Below are 14,948 nucleotides of genomic sequence, written 5' to 3'. Positions count from 1 at the left end.
TGGCGTCTGGGAGCGTGGCACTGCCGCACCAGTGGCACTGGAAGGCTCTGAGGTGTGATGGAAGACACATCACTGCAAGCCTGTCCCCTGTGCTCTGTCTACCAGGCATCTCCATGTCTGTCTGCTAACGAAGCTCTTGCTCTTCCCGTGATGGCAGACGGTTTCTGATGGACACAAGATGAAAATAGAGCCAACCCTGTGTGCAGGCGGGCAACAGCCATACCACAAGGACCAAGACAAGCGACCACATCAGCAGGAGGGGTGGCTATCCACCTCCAAGACTCCTGGTGTGGCTCTGCCACCAGAGCCAGCAGGAGGCCAGTCGTGGCAGGAGACCATATAGGGCCATGCTGGATCCCATCCTTGGCACATCAGGACCTTCTCCCTGTGTACCTATCAGCTTCCTGGCACAGCTTTCTGTCTTCCCCACAAGGTTGATCTGGCTTTGCTCAGGCTGTTCCCGAAGGCTGCACAAATTAATGACTTCAACTAGATTCAAATAGACTTAAGTGTTCACCACAGGAATGAGACACTTATTGATGGAAGCCAAGGGGGATTTTGCCATGGGCATCAGCAGCCATATGATTTCACTGTTGGTCTATACCCAGCTCACACACAGGTCAATGTGTTGGCCAGTGCACATCAACACCTGTGAAGGCTACAGCAGCAGACTGATTGGTATCTTCTCCAAAATTAATACAAATCGAACATTCACATTGACAGAAAAGTATTCTTTTTTTGTTTTTTGCAGTAGTGGCCGCAAAATTTATTTGCCTTTGTAGTCAACAGTCCAATAAGTACATTGAAACATAGTTCTAATTTTTTTTCTGTTAGTAAGTTCCTTAGCCATGTACTTTCAGCACCAGTGTATACACAGTAAGGCTGTAGGTAAAAAAGGGGCAGCCATCTATGAAAGATAAATTATCCATAGTAGGTATAGGACCACGACATAAAAAATTGTTACTACACAGTGCAAGGAGGGATATGTCCCACTTAGTTTAAATGTAGCATTTAAAATAACGGCGTTAACTTCTCTCTTATCATTCATAAAGTATAATAATTGAACATGGCTCTGCCAATATGGAAAGGCCCAATGGCTCCCACATAAGCAACAACATTAGAGTTCCATTGTGAGTTCCATTCCCCAATAATTGCAAAGTGTTTCAAACAATGGATGTGTTACAAAGATTAAGTAAAAGGTTAAGAGAAAACATTTGTGAAAGGGTTTTTCATAGCTGAACATTCCAGCAAAACTGTGGGATATGTCCTCATTTTCACAGAACCCCAGGATGGTTGAGGTGGGAAAGGACCTCAGGAGGCCATCTAGTCCAACCCCACATTCCCAAGCAGGGCCACCTGGAGCCAGTGGCTCAGGGTCATGTCCAGATGACTTTTGAGATCAACCAGTGTTTTCTATCAGTTAGTAAAAATGGGAGCTACTTTATAGAGGGGATAAATTAAATGTACCCACATAATAACTTTAGTTGTAAATCTGTTACCTGTTTATTGCCATCTGCCAAATCCTGCAGTGTGCTCACCAAACTCGGGTCATGTTTAAATCAGGTGGAGTTGGCACTCATTCAGCTGGGAAGGGAGGTTACATTACATTGCAGGACTGGCATTGAACTGTAGACATTGGAAGTAGGTTTATCAGCCACCAGTACATGCCTAAGGCTCTCCAAAGTGAAAGCTGTGACCAGGCTTCAAATTGCTTCCCTTGTAAAAGAAAAACCAAGAAGGGTAGCAACATGCAAAATCAATTCAAGAAGAGGATTTGGAAGAATAAAAATGGATCAATGTATGTATTCACCTTTCCTGCAAGTCAACAACAATTTTGCAATATAAAAATAAGTGGGCTTGAAGACAACAGAGTGAAAAGAAGTCAGAAACACACAATGTGAAGAAGAGTAAAAAAAGTTTAAAAATCAGGTTTTCTTAGATAAAAGTAATAGCTTTGATCAATCAAATCCAATGGATTAGTAATTTTCTTTGGGAATGTATTTGAAGATTAGTACTTCTCCAACTAGAGGACATCAAGAAATTTGGTGTATGTAACTTTGCTGTCATATGAGAGTTAAATATTTGTTTAGATACCTTAACAGGTTACATTTAACAGTAATATATTAAGTAATATTTTTGCTTATACTGTTGGGCAGTTCAGGTCTGGAGGAACGGACAACAGCAAAAGAGCACTTTGGCAGGTCACAGTGACTTCTAAATGCCTTAGCCCTGTCCTCTCCTTCCTGTGGGCGAAATTCACAGCTTTCAGCTCTTCCCATTAGCTGTCTCCAAGCAGAACAGTGGGAGCAAAGAGCACCTACCTGCAGGTGTACAGCCAGCAGCTGGGTTGGCAAAAGGGACTCCTCAGAGTCTATGGGAAAGTCAGGAGAATTAACTTCTATAGCTGCCTTCCAGGTCCTGGAGTAAGATCCCAAACCAATACTGACCTAGATGACTCTTTTGAGGAAGTGCAAGAGGATGGAGGGGAGCTCTGTCTTTTTACAGGGATTTGCAGCAAATATTTTTTCCCTTCAACTCTCCAGTACATTTTCTACATCAACTTATATTAATGTAATGTCCCGTTGATTTTGAAGAAGATGCTGCAGCACATACCAGTCTCAGTGACCATCTTTAAAACTGCCTGATGAACATGTTCATTGGTCTATTCTAGATGTTTAAGGATTGATGTACTTACTTTACACTTACTCTTCCCAACAAGCAGAAGTTGCAAGGTCTCCCTTTGCATAGTCTGCATGTTTAATTTGCCAGAAAAAGGTGTTTCATTGCTTGTTGTAGTGTTGCCATGATTCTGGAGAAACAGAAGACCTTGGAAGAGTTTCCAAAGGAGCCATGTGCCAAGCCTCCCATTGCAACCCCCCTCTTCTGCTCCCTGCAGGAGACCTTCTCATATTCCACTGAAGTCTAGAGAGACTTTTACTGAATGTAATAGCTTTTCAAACAAGTTTTCATCATGAAAGGAGGAGCTTCTCTTCTAGAAGAAGAAAAGGAAGCCAAGAAGCAACGTGCAAAGAAAAGGCAAAGAACAATGCCAGGCAAGCAGAAGTTGTGCGAAAAGGAACCATATTTTAAAAGTTGTATTAGTTCAATATGAATTTTTTTATATGAGCAAAATGTAAAGATTCCCAGAGAAAAAGTTTATCTCAAATACTTGTGATTCTGGCTGAAGCAACATCACTTTTTTTACTAAACAAAATGATGTTTATCAAGGTAGCTTTACCTACAAAAAATTAGACTTAAAATTACTGCTAAACTATGTGATTATTTGGCTAAAGAAAGATGGATCTTAAAAATCCAGGTTATGTTGTAGAAAGGAACTAATTATTCAGACAAGCTAAGAAGGAAAGATAACTAGAAAAGAATGAAGACTCTTTTCAAGTCAGTCCACTAATTAGGATCTCTGATACTAGTTGACACTCAAAATTATTCAAATTAATTTTTAGTATTTATGAGTTTCAAATATCATTGGGAATTTTTCAGTTTCAATTACATTAGAAGCATTTTAGCCAAATTTGAAGAGAGCATGTCTAGAAAGATTAAATATCTCTCATTTTTAAAAAAATCCTAAAGTCTGTACAGTAATGCAGAAAATCTACTCCTCAGTAGGTGTAAATATTCTACTTTAAGAATTCCTTTAGAAAATACAATTCAGTCTACTTTTCATAATTTCACAAGAAAATGTTTTACAAGAAAATGTTAGAAAAAAACAACCACCAATGTTTTTGCCAACACTTTGCACATACAAGTCTGATATTTTCTTTTCAGATGTTTTCTGTTTTAGAAGACGAATTTAAAAACAGTTTTAACGAAATATTGGGTGTTGTCAATCTTTGTCTTTTTAATGCCAAACATCCCTTCAAGTTTGATCCAATTTTCTCTAGGTTGTTCTGGAAGTACAGAGGTATATGTTTACCAGTACCACAGGCAGATGACTAATTTCGGAGTACACATTTGGTTCACACAGTAGGGCTAATAAGGCTGAGTAAATCCACTAGAACGTCAATGTTTCTACATTATTTTGAACTTTATTGAACTGAAGGAGATATCAAAAGAATAAGCTGTATTTTTTTCTCACCTCTATTTTCTCCTTGTTCAAGTTTTACCAGCAAATAACTTTCCTGTGGTGCTAGATGTCACATGTAATTTGTGTAATAAAGAAGAACTTATACATGCAGATTCCTACTCACTTACTCAGTCTTTCTCCTGCTCACATCGGGCAGGCATTCTGAGAAAGCTGTAAACCAGGATCATACAGCTTCTTTCTGAATTATGTACATATTACGTATCAACTATTTTTCTTCATTCAGAAATAGTGTTTATCAGGTTCTTAGAATAAATGCAGTTCATGAATGTATTCATTCATATAACCACAGTATTCAGATTGTAGTCTTTAAGGACAGGCAACGTTGGATTACCCCATCTTGGTTCAGCTTCCTGTTCTGGGCATTTGATGGGAGATAAGATAAAACATAAAACAATTGATGTTTAACAGAGTTGCAGAGTAACCTATAAAAGAATAATTAGTGGCTTGTTGTCACTAGATTTAACATTAAGTGGAGTTTTTTTTTTAATTACCCAACCAAACTAATAACACGCCTTGTCACTGGCCAGGTGTAAAATCAATGTATTTTAGCTAATTCTGAGAAGGGCTGACTTTGGACAGTCCCTGCCCAATGGTTTTGGAGTTCTTTGAAATAAATTAAAGCCTTGTTTTTCCAGTCAGCATGCTGCAGACATACTTGAAATAATTAAGTGAATATTTAAATGTTTGACTTGTGCTATTCACATATAAATTTTTTTTTTCCTATTAATTTGAAAGGTAACACCTTCAACTTCAAAATAATTGACACTTGAATTAAATAGGCTGTTCATGGTCATTCTCAAAAAGTTCTAAATTCCTTTCTAAAAACATAGTAGTGTCATTTGAGTATGTCTGGGGTTGAAGATCCTTTGCATAGAGAACAGACCACTTAAATTTAGAATTAGAGTGCTTTAGCTATGTAACACCGTGAACAATCTCTTCTCTTGCGTGCATTCAGAGGTTTACTGAAATATTGCTGGGAAAAAACCAAAACAAAGCAAAACAAACCCCGAGAAATAAGGGTCACTTACTGTGGAGTCATTGCAATCTCTCTAGACAGCTTGGCCAGTGCCCACCACTGATGACTGGCAGACTTGCTCTTGGAAATTAGATTCTTCAGCTGAGTAGGTGAAAAAAATGATTGTGGTGCTTCTCCCTCTTCCAAAGCTGACCTATAAATCCAAGTCACAATATCTAAAAAGTTGAAGAGATTATTCCGATTTACAACCTTTCAGATACCTTGTCTTGACATATTCCTAATGTGGACAGAAAGGTTTACCTTTTATCTTGTGAAAGATTGAGTTTATATTGAGTATGACAGGTACACATGTCAGCTGGTAGGACAGCAAGGAGATAAGTTTTTGTTGTCTGGTCTTGGCTAAAAATGTGTGGGTTGGAAAAAGAATGGATTGATTTCATCAATATCTCAAAGCAAATTCTGAATCATTTAGATGCATACAATTTCTTTTCTCCAAATTCTAAGTATTGCTTGAAAAGAGGATCGATGAAGAGGCCCATTTAGATAATATTCCAAGACTGCCTTGTCAAGATTAGAATCTTCCTGTTATCTTACCCTGATAGTTTGCCACACAATGGTTTGGCTAGAGAGGTCCCAATGAAGGCTGCTGGAATCTCAGGAAAATTGTAAAGGTCGCAGGCAGTGGCAGATTCACAGCTGACAAAAAGTGTTCAAGAAAAGTGGGGAAAATGTGTGATTTTTGTGAAATTTGGCTTAATACAGCTGAACAGATTCAATTGGATTCAGTGCTAGCAAAGGAGGAGCAGCATAGTGATGATTAGGAAGCATTACTTCAAAACACAGCACCTAGGGGTGATTGTGAAGAGCCTAGTTCTGTTCCTGTTTTTCTGTTCCTGTGTCTGAAGCTGCTAATATGAAAGTCCTCCAGACATACAATTTTTTCAGCCTCCTCACAGTTCTCTGGAATTCTCATCCTGCTTAGCTGCCTAGGGACTTCTCCTTTAAAGGAGCTATGCTTCACATCTCATTAGAAGACTCTGTATCTTTTTCTAAGATTAATCCAACTATCAAAGTCCTGTTTTCAAGCAGGTGCCAAAACTGCCTGCCAACAAAGTGGCTGGTACAGTTGCTTGAACAGCCATCGCTGAGATAATAGTGTCAGGGAAGTTCATGTTGAGGATGTCTGGGCTAAAGGACTGCTCCTCCTGATTCCCAGTCAGAAGAAGGGATATCAATAGCCTAAATTGAGAAAAAGCATGAGACATGGTTAAAACAGGAGGGTTTACTTTTGGGAATAATTGGACTAATGAGGTATAGCTTTCTCATCAACAGTATTTTACCATTGGGTTTCAGTGTCTTTGATAATGTGAAAGCATCCCTCATGGCTTTCTCCACATCTGGGGCTTGTAGAACACCTTGCTCTTTGTCCTAGTTTCATCTGGGATTGAGTTAATTTTCTTCCTTGTAACCAGTACAGTACTGTGGGCTTGGGTTCAGTATGATCCTGATGTTGATAACACACTGATGGCTCAGTTGGTGCTCAGCAGAGCTTACCCTGAGCCAGGAGCTTTTCAGGTTCCTGTGCTCTGCCAGTGAGGAGCTGCACAAGGATCTGGGAGGGAGCATGGCCAGGACAGCTGACTCAAACTGGCCAAAAGGATATTCCAGACCATACGATATCATGCCCAGTATATAAACCGGGGGGAGTTGTGCTGGGAGGGGCATGTTCTTGCACTTAGCTGCATGGGGAACTGGAAGGGAAGTGTGCTTTGTGGAGGAACTATCATGGTACTAGGTGTTTCCTGGCTGCAGCAGATCATTGGGGAAAATAAGCAAATTTTGAGGGGCCACTTGTTATTTGTGACAGAGTTGCATTGTTGGACGAAGTATCAGAAGTTCTTCAAAATTAAGAATTGCCAAACGTATGGACAGAAACCCATGTTTTCAGGTTACTTGGACTCTTTCCACAATTAGTTCAATATGCAAGATGTCATTAGGGATCTAAAATCTTTCTTGCGCTGTCAGCTGGGTCATGAAACAAACAGGCTGTCTGTAACTATAAACTGTGTTTCAAATTTGTCTCTACGAGCATGAACCCACACAGAGAGCAGTCCTGTGCAAATATGTGTCCAGTCAGGCACACATTTGGATGGTGTAATCAGTGGTACAGAAATAATCAACCTGCCCAGAAGTATCACCTCTGCTAGCACCTTTCAGCAATAATGCAGCACTGTTATTCCAACCAGTTTGGCAGCCAGACTGTTTCTTCACTGTCTGCTCTTGCTCATGGGGAAAAAAAAAAGCCTACAAGTACTGTGTACCAAGACTGAGAAACTAAATTTTAGAAATTTGAATTACTTAGAAGCTGTACTTAACTCAGACCTTTTGGAGGGAAATAAAGAATAACTTTACTTTTCAGCTTTGTAAGCACTCTTGTAACTTGCCTGTCTCCCTTTCCGACATCTTTTCCTAAACAAAAATCCTGAAGAATCCTGACAGATAATGTTTGTCCACAATCTTCCATGCTGGAATAACTATTCACTGTCTTGTGGCACAGTAGTCAGATAACATAGGAAAGGGTGCGGAAAAATAAGTTGTTTTCTAGCTAACACAAATGTGTTTACTGATACTGACTTATAAGTGTCTCTGACCATCTACTGACAGAGCAGCTTCTACATTTGCCCTACTAATGAGACACTTTGTGACCTCGTGTAAATAATTGGTTCAACATCCACTCTCCTATTTTGAATTAGATTTTTAGAGTGTTACTAGTAATCAGTTACAAAGTGCATAAACTCAACATATACATAAATATATATATAAAATAGAATCACAGAATGGCTTGGGTTGAAAGGGACCTTAAAGATCATCTCGTTCCAGACCACCTCCCATGGGCAGGGCAATTGCTTAAAGCCCCATCCAACCCAGCCTTGAACATTTCCAGAGATGGGGCATCCACAGCTTCTCTGGAAAACCTCTGCCACTGCCTCACCACCCTCACAGTTAAGAATTTCTTCCGAATATCAAATCTAAACCTACCCTCTTGGAGGCTCTGTATCCATTAGACCAGCACTGCCCCATCATAAAGGTCAGGAAAGATCAACCTTCTAAGCTTATTCCCTCAAGCTCTCAGTTTAATTTCCTGATTACTATGCAGTTTATTATCCACATTCTTTTATTACCAATTTGTTTGTCTGTTATTTTGGACATTCTTCAAGCCTTAAGTTGCACTTTGTTTCTATGCATAACTACCATTCGCAGGAATGGGGCATCCACAACATCCCTGGGAAACATGTTCTACTGTCTCACCACCTTCACAGTAAGGAATTTCACCCTAATAGCTAATCTAAACCCACTCTGTCAGTTTTAAGCCATTCCCCCTTGTTCTTTCACTACATGCCCTTGTAGAAAGTTCATCTCTCTTTAGCCCCCTTTAGGCACCATTTATCAATTTTAAAAAACCCAGGCAATGAAGTTCCTTTGTATATGAATAATATCATCAGTAATTTCATCATATTGACAATCTCACATGGTTTCAGGTGGATAGAAAAAAAACTCATTGCTTTTTGGCAGCTATCTTATAGGTGTGTAGGTACTGGCAATGGCCTTTTGGGGTTGGTTGGCCATCTGGCCAGCCACATCCTTACCCACACAAGCATGATCAGCAACAACCTTCCTCTTCACGAAATACCTGCAGGATTAATTTAAAAAGTTTCTGACCTTTATTCACAGTCCTGGAGAGTAAAGCAGACAGCAGTGCCACAAACTGCATCCCATTGACCCGCTAGTGTTTTACCTCTTGGAGCTTTCTCAGTGACTGGCACTTTCTCCAAGGAAACTTCTAAAATGGAAGTTCAGTTAATTCTGGCTGTGGGTATTTCCTTTCCTAGGAGGAGACATCCAGTGCTTGAGTGACTGGACATGGATTTCTGCTCCAGCCTGGAAATATGGGAGTAGGCAAATGTTGCTGGAGGCATGAACAGGTCACAGGGTGTGGAATTATTACTAGAATTACTGGGGAAAGATTACTGAGACCAAAGTTATATCCACATCCTAAGAAAGGATGCAATGGTAAGGAAACTTTCAGAGTGGAATGTGGTTGGCATGTAAGGAATCTGTTCCCCGAGCAAACATAGCTTGCACCTTTAGATGTTGGCAACACTGGGGGAGCTTTGTGAGCTGACCTTAGAAGAAATAGAGTGGAGGGTGGAGCAGAGTGGAGACACCACAGGCAGGCTCAGTTGTAAATCACTGCCAGTATGGAACTAAATGATGTTCTATAGCTCATAAACCACAGAGCATCTGCCACACAAGAGATGTATTGGTTGCTGAACTAGCAATTGATTAATTTTATGGTAAAATTGTTCCCTGTGGATGACATTTGCTCATTATAATACCAAAAAACACCTCCATCCCAAAAGCTACCTGCCTCCAAGGTGTGACCACTGCTCACTGAGCATGTGCTCGACATTTTTCCAACCTATACTTTTAAAATCAAAATGAGAAAATTCTACACCAATCGGTATGACAAGAGTCACTCAAGCTCCACCTAAACATAAAAAAATAGTACAATGCCTTTGTGTGTGTCAGGCAAGATATTTTTGTAGGAAAGGCACACATTGTGCAAAGCGCTGGGGAAAACGCATCTGTACCACTGTGGACATTTGTCATTCCTCAGGTTCAAGGAGGAGAAATTCCATGTGAGGTGAAGGCAAACAAAGACTAAGCAGCTGAGTAAGGGCATGGAGGGTCTAGGGAATAAGAACGCAGGGCAAGACAAAGGTTGAGAGGTGTGTCATCACATTCAACAAAGATAACAAGGATGAAGACCAAGGAAGGAAAAGAGTTACTGAAGTGCAAGGAAAATGATGGTCAAGAACACAAACGAATTCAGTACTTCTTTCCAAAAGGAAAACCTCACCATCAACAGTATGGTAGCAAATGTCCCTTGGTGTATTGGGAAGAATGGTGAGGGAATCATGCATGTTCTCTATGCCTCTGCAAAGTTAATGCAAAGGAAACCAAAACCCTATCTTTCACCTCTGGCATCACCACAATCAGATATGCCCTTACTTACACAGTCTGAATGTACATATCAATTTTGACACCAACATAGAAAATTACAAGCATAATATATTCCTTCCTCTTTCAAGGCTCAAAATACTAAATCCTGAAGGAAGAAGAGACTTACCAGGCTTTTGTATAGGTTCTGACCATTTCCACATGAATGGAGATGAACAAATAACTTTCAGAAAGGTTTAAGTCACCAAGGAACTGTGAAAGTTCTACCCTGTGGATGGAGCCCATTTTGTATCCCATATAAACACAGCCAACTGGGCAGCTTAGTTTCAGTGGGAAAAGGAGATGTGAGGGTGATAGCAACAACGGGCTGTTTTACAGTTTGGAAATTTGCCTGGCTGTGCTTTGGGCATGGATCCAAATGTTCTAGGTCTGAAAACAAATAGCCGTTTGACCACACCTCCTCCCCCTTGTTTTTCAAAGCCTGTGTTATTTCCATAGTGGTCTCTTGGCACTGTTCATTCCAGCCAGTGGAATACATTTGATTGCATTCTGGCTTTTGAGCCAAAAGTATAGTGATGGCTTCAGGATGAGAGAGAAAAAGGCTCGGGAATCTCCTGGGAGATGTGACCAGTCTGTGCATTGAAGAGGTCTTGCTCACATACTCAGGGAATTGCCAGTTGCTAGCACTGAGATCAGAAGGGGTTTTCCCCCACTGCAGATTGGCACTGGTCCATGGGGATTTTTGCCTTCCCGTGCAGCACCAAGCATGACCACTGGTCAGGGCTCTCCAGTCCCTTTCTTCCAGGTTGCTCATGCACCTTGAAGAAGACCTCTTGTGCCCTGCAGCTGAGAGGAGGAAGGCTTTTTTTCCCCCCCATGGTGGGCTAGCAAGTGTCTCCAGCAGGTGTTTTTGCCTTCTTCTGCAGCACTGAGCATGGCCCCTTGCCAGGGCTCCTCTGGGCCCCTACAGCTTCGTTCCTGCCTGCTGCACTTGCGCTTCCCGGCCACCACTGGTGCCCTGGGTCTCTCTCACTCTCCTGCCCACTGCAAGCTTGGAGCAAGAGCGAGCTCTGCTCTCCACTTTGCTCAATTTTCCCAGGGGTTCTTGCTTCTGGTGAACAGCCTTGGAAGCCTTCCTTCCTTGCTTGGAAGGGCTCCGGGCTTGCTGTCCCATCCAGAGGGGATGCCATTTTTCCACTCTTTCAGAGGACAATACAAGTGTGGATCAGGGACAAGAGCACATTTCATTCATCCTTGGCCAAGAAGCACAGTGGAGCACATTTTGGAAGGCAAAAAGTGTGCTTGACATCGATATGTGTCCTACTTTGGATAATATCCCATGGTACCACACACCTCTTTGCTCTCTTGTGTGTAGTCAGTACCAATCCTCATTCTTTTCATCCTCACTCTTCAGGAAACAGAGACTGCTTGGGCTGCATTCCTGCTGCTGCTCTCTGTGCCTCTGTAGCTTTTCTTTGCCAAACTGCAAGGAATGTTTTTTCAATCTAAAGTGAAGAATGCACCAGCCTACTCCTGGCTACACCTGTACATTGTGTTAATGCTTGCAAGCATCAGCTATGAAAGAGACTCAGAAAAATAACAAAAAATGACATAACATTCAGATATAAAATTCAGATATAAAAATAAAATACCATTTCCCTTTGTAATCTTTCAGATTTGTGTCCTAGAACATATTTTTGAAGATGAAAAAGACTTGGTATTTCAGGCAAATAAGAGTCTCATAGTTATTTGACTCATGGTGAGCATAGGGAATAAGAATAGAATAGAATAGAATAGAATAGAATAGAATAGAATAGAATAGTTCTGCTGTGTTATGCCCAGAGTTTTGCATGACAAGCTATGACCCAGGTCTGAGTGTTCCATCCAGGAGAGCAGCTCTCTGCAGTGTAAGTCCCAGGCCCATCCAGGAGACAGGGCAGAGACACCTACAGCATCACTCAGGCTGAGCTGGAATATGCTCCTGGAGCCTGGAGCCCTGGGCAGGAGTGGGAGGTGGAGAGGGGAGGGCAGCCTACAAGCACAGCCAGGAGCCTGGCAGAAGATCTGCACTATTCATGTTCTCTCCTGTAGACATTGATGGTTGGCCACTTTGGAGACAGAGTTTTGGGCCAGATGAACCTCAGCTCTGATGGAGCACTGTTGTTCTCTGAGTCTTGTGTTTTAGTGGGTTTTTCCAAGGGAAACAGCTCAGGTATTTCTACAGCTGAGTACAAGGGAGGAAAAAAATCCACAGGGAAATGAACATGTATTGCTCACATCAAATGGTTTGTAACCATTTAGTTCTGAAGCACCTCTTGCTCCAGACCGAGGGATTGATCTTAAAGCCCAAATCTTTAATCTGAGTGTCAGAGATGAGGGAGTTTGCCATCCTGTGGAAGCCCAGCTAAACTGGACTTTCAAAAACCACAGTTTCTGTGTGCTTTTTGCAAATGTGTTCAGGTGATCAAATGCTCTTGAGGTTATCCACAGCTTTCAGCGCCATCAGAAGGTACGTCTCCTTCCTACAAAGTGACAGAGCCAATGCCCAGGCTGGGACACTATTGCCCGAATATTCCATCCCTTCTTCTAGTGAAGGGCTGGAAAGAAACGTCATCAAAGATATCCTGAGCATCTAGGGGTAAGGAAAGGAGGAGGAAGCAACAAGACCCAAATAAAATCAAATTGGATCAAATTGAATTGAAAAGAGCTGAGTTGGAAGGGATGATCATTGAGTCTAACTGCCTGACTACTTCAGGGCTGACCAAAATCAAAAGCATGGTATTAAGGGCATTGTCCAAATGTCTCTTAAACACTGACAGGCTTGAGGGATTGACCACCTCTCTCGGGAGCCTGTTCCAGGGTTGAACCCAGGATTTGAACACCCACTGGGTAAAGAAATGCTTCCTCTTACCAAGTCTGAACCTCTTCTGAGGGGCACAGCTTTGAGCCATTCCCACATGACCTGGAACTGGGTCCCACGGAAAACAGGGACCTTTTCCCCTTCCTCCCTTCAGAAAATTGTAGACACCAGTGAGGTTGCCCCTCAGCCACCTTCTCTCCAAACAAGAACACCCCAGTGTCCTGAGCTGCTCCTCACAGGACACCCTGCCAGCCCCTTCCACAGCTTCGGTGCCTTCCTCTGGATGCATTCAGGGACCTTCACATCCTTTTGAAATTGTGCAGCCCAGAAGCACACACAACACTCAGGGTGAGGCCACGCAAACACCAAATACAGCAGGATAACCCCCTCTTTGGAGTGGCTGGTGAAGCTGTGTTTGATGCATTCCAGGGCACGGTTTGCTCCCTGGGCTGCCTGGGCACACACGGCTGATTCCTGTTGAGCCTCCTGCCAGCCCCAGACCCCTTCTGCAGCGCTGCTCTCCAGCCACTCCTCACCCAGTTTAGACTTGTGCCTGCCATTACTCCTTCCTAGGTGCAGAATCTGGCATTTATTCTTGTTCAATTTCATGCCACTGGTGTTTGCCCAAATGCTCCAAGCTACCCAGATCCCTCTGCAAGCCATCTTGTCCCTCAGGAGAGTCAGCAGCACCTCCCAGTTTGGAATCATCAGTGAACTTGCTCATGGTGCATTCAAGCCTGCATCCAGGTCATTGATAAATACATTGAACAGAACTAGGACTGATCCCTGAGGAACACCACTGGTGACCAGTCACCAGCCAGATGTGGCCCTGTTCACCACAACCCTTGAGCTCTGCCCTTCAGCCAGTTCTTCACCCAGCACACCATGAACCCACTCATCCCACAGTCAGAAAATGTGCCCCAAAGGATGCTGTGATGGACAGCAAACAAAACCTGAGAAAAACTACATCCACCGCATTCCCTTCATCTGCTGGGCAGGTGAGTTTATTATAGGATACTGAATTATTTAAACTGGACCTTTTTTTTGTGAATCTGCATTGACTATGACTGATGATTGCAGTGTTCTTGAAGTGTAGTGATAGGACAAGTCCTAAGTTTTAAATGAAAAGAGAGTAGATTTAGATGAGATATGAGGAAGAAATTGTTCCATTAGGGTGGTGAGGCACTGGCACAGGTTGTCAAGAGAAGCTTGTCCATGACGCCCCATCCCTGGAAGTGTTCAAGGTCAGGTTGGATGGGGCTCTGAGCAACCTGGTCCAGGTAAAGGTGTCTCTACCCATGGCAGAGAGCTTGGGTCTAGACAATCTTTAAGATCTCTTCCACCCATTCTGTGATTCTGCTATATTGTAGGGCAACCTCCCCTGTGTTCACCTCCCCATTAACTACTGCAATTAAATTTTCTGCATTTCTGGTAGAATTCCCTTTTACTACCTTGTTCATTATAATTTCTTTGAAGCTTGCAGCCTTCTGCCTTTATACACTCATGCTATTATTTTTTATGTGCCTTGAGTCAGAAAGCTTTATTCTCACTTTTTATATGATTCCCTATTAATTTTCAAATCTCAGTTTCTAGGACATTCTTCCCTGCTGCTCTTTCTCTGCTTTTCAAGTTGTTAATACATTTTTTTAAGTCACAGTCAATGCTTTGGCTGATTTTACCCAATGGATAAGCAGTTCTCCATTTTTTTCTGATTGCAGTTCCCCTTGCACAACTATCAAATTATTTTCTTTCAGGGTTGCAATTTTATTGGCCACAATTTCAGTAAGTTTCATCTTCTTGTGGAAAGTGTTCCTCCATTAGACTGGTCCTCTAGAGAAGACCCTGTCCTGGTCTTTGTTTGAGGAAGCTGAACACCACTGTCATTATTTTGCTTCCCTCTTCCTTCCTGATATCAGAATGACACCATCACTTTGTGATAATTTTTATACAGGTCGCTAAAAAAAAATTATCAAAATAATTAAAAGAAA

The sequence above is a fragment of the Corvus moneduloides genome, chromosome 1, assembly GCF_009650955.1.
Source record: "Corvus moneduloides isolate bCorMon1 chromosome 1, bCorMon1.pri, whole genome shotgun sequence".
Classification (NCBI taxonomy): domain Eukaryota; kingdom Metazoa; phylum Chordata; class Aves; order Passeriformes; family Corvidae; genus Corvus; species Corvus moneduloides.
Note: the sequence above shows the minus strand (reverse complement) of the source record.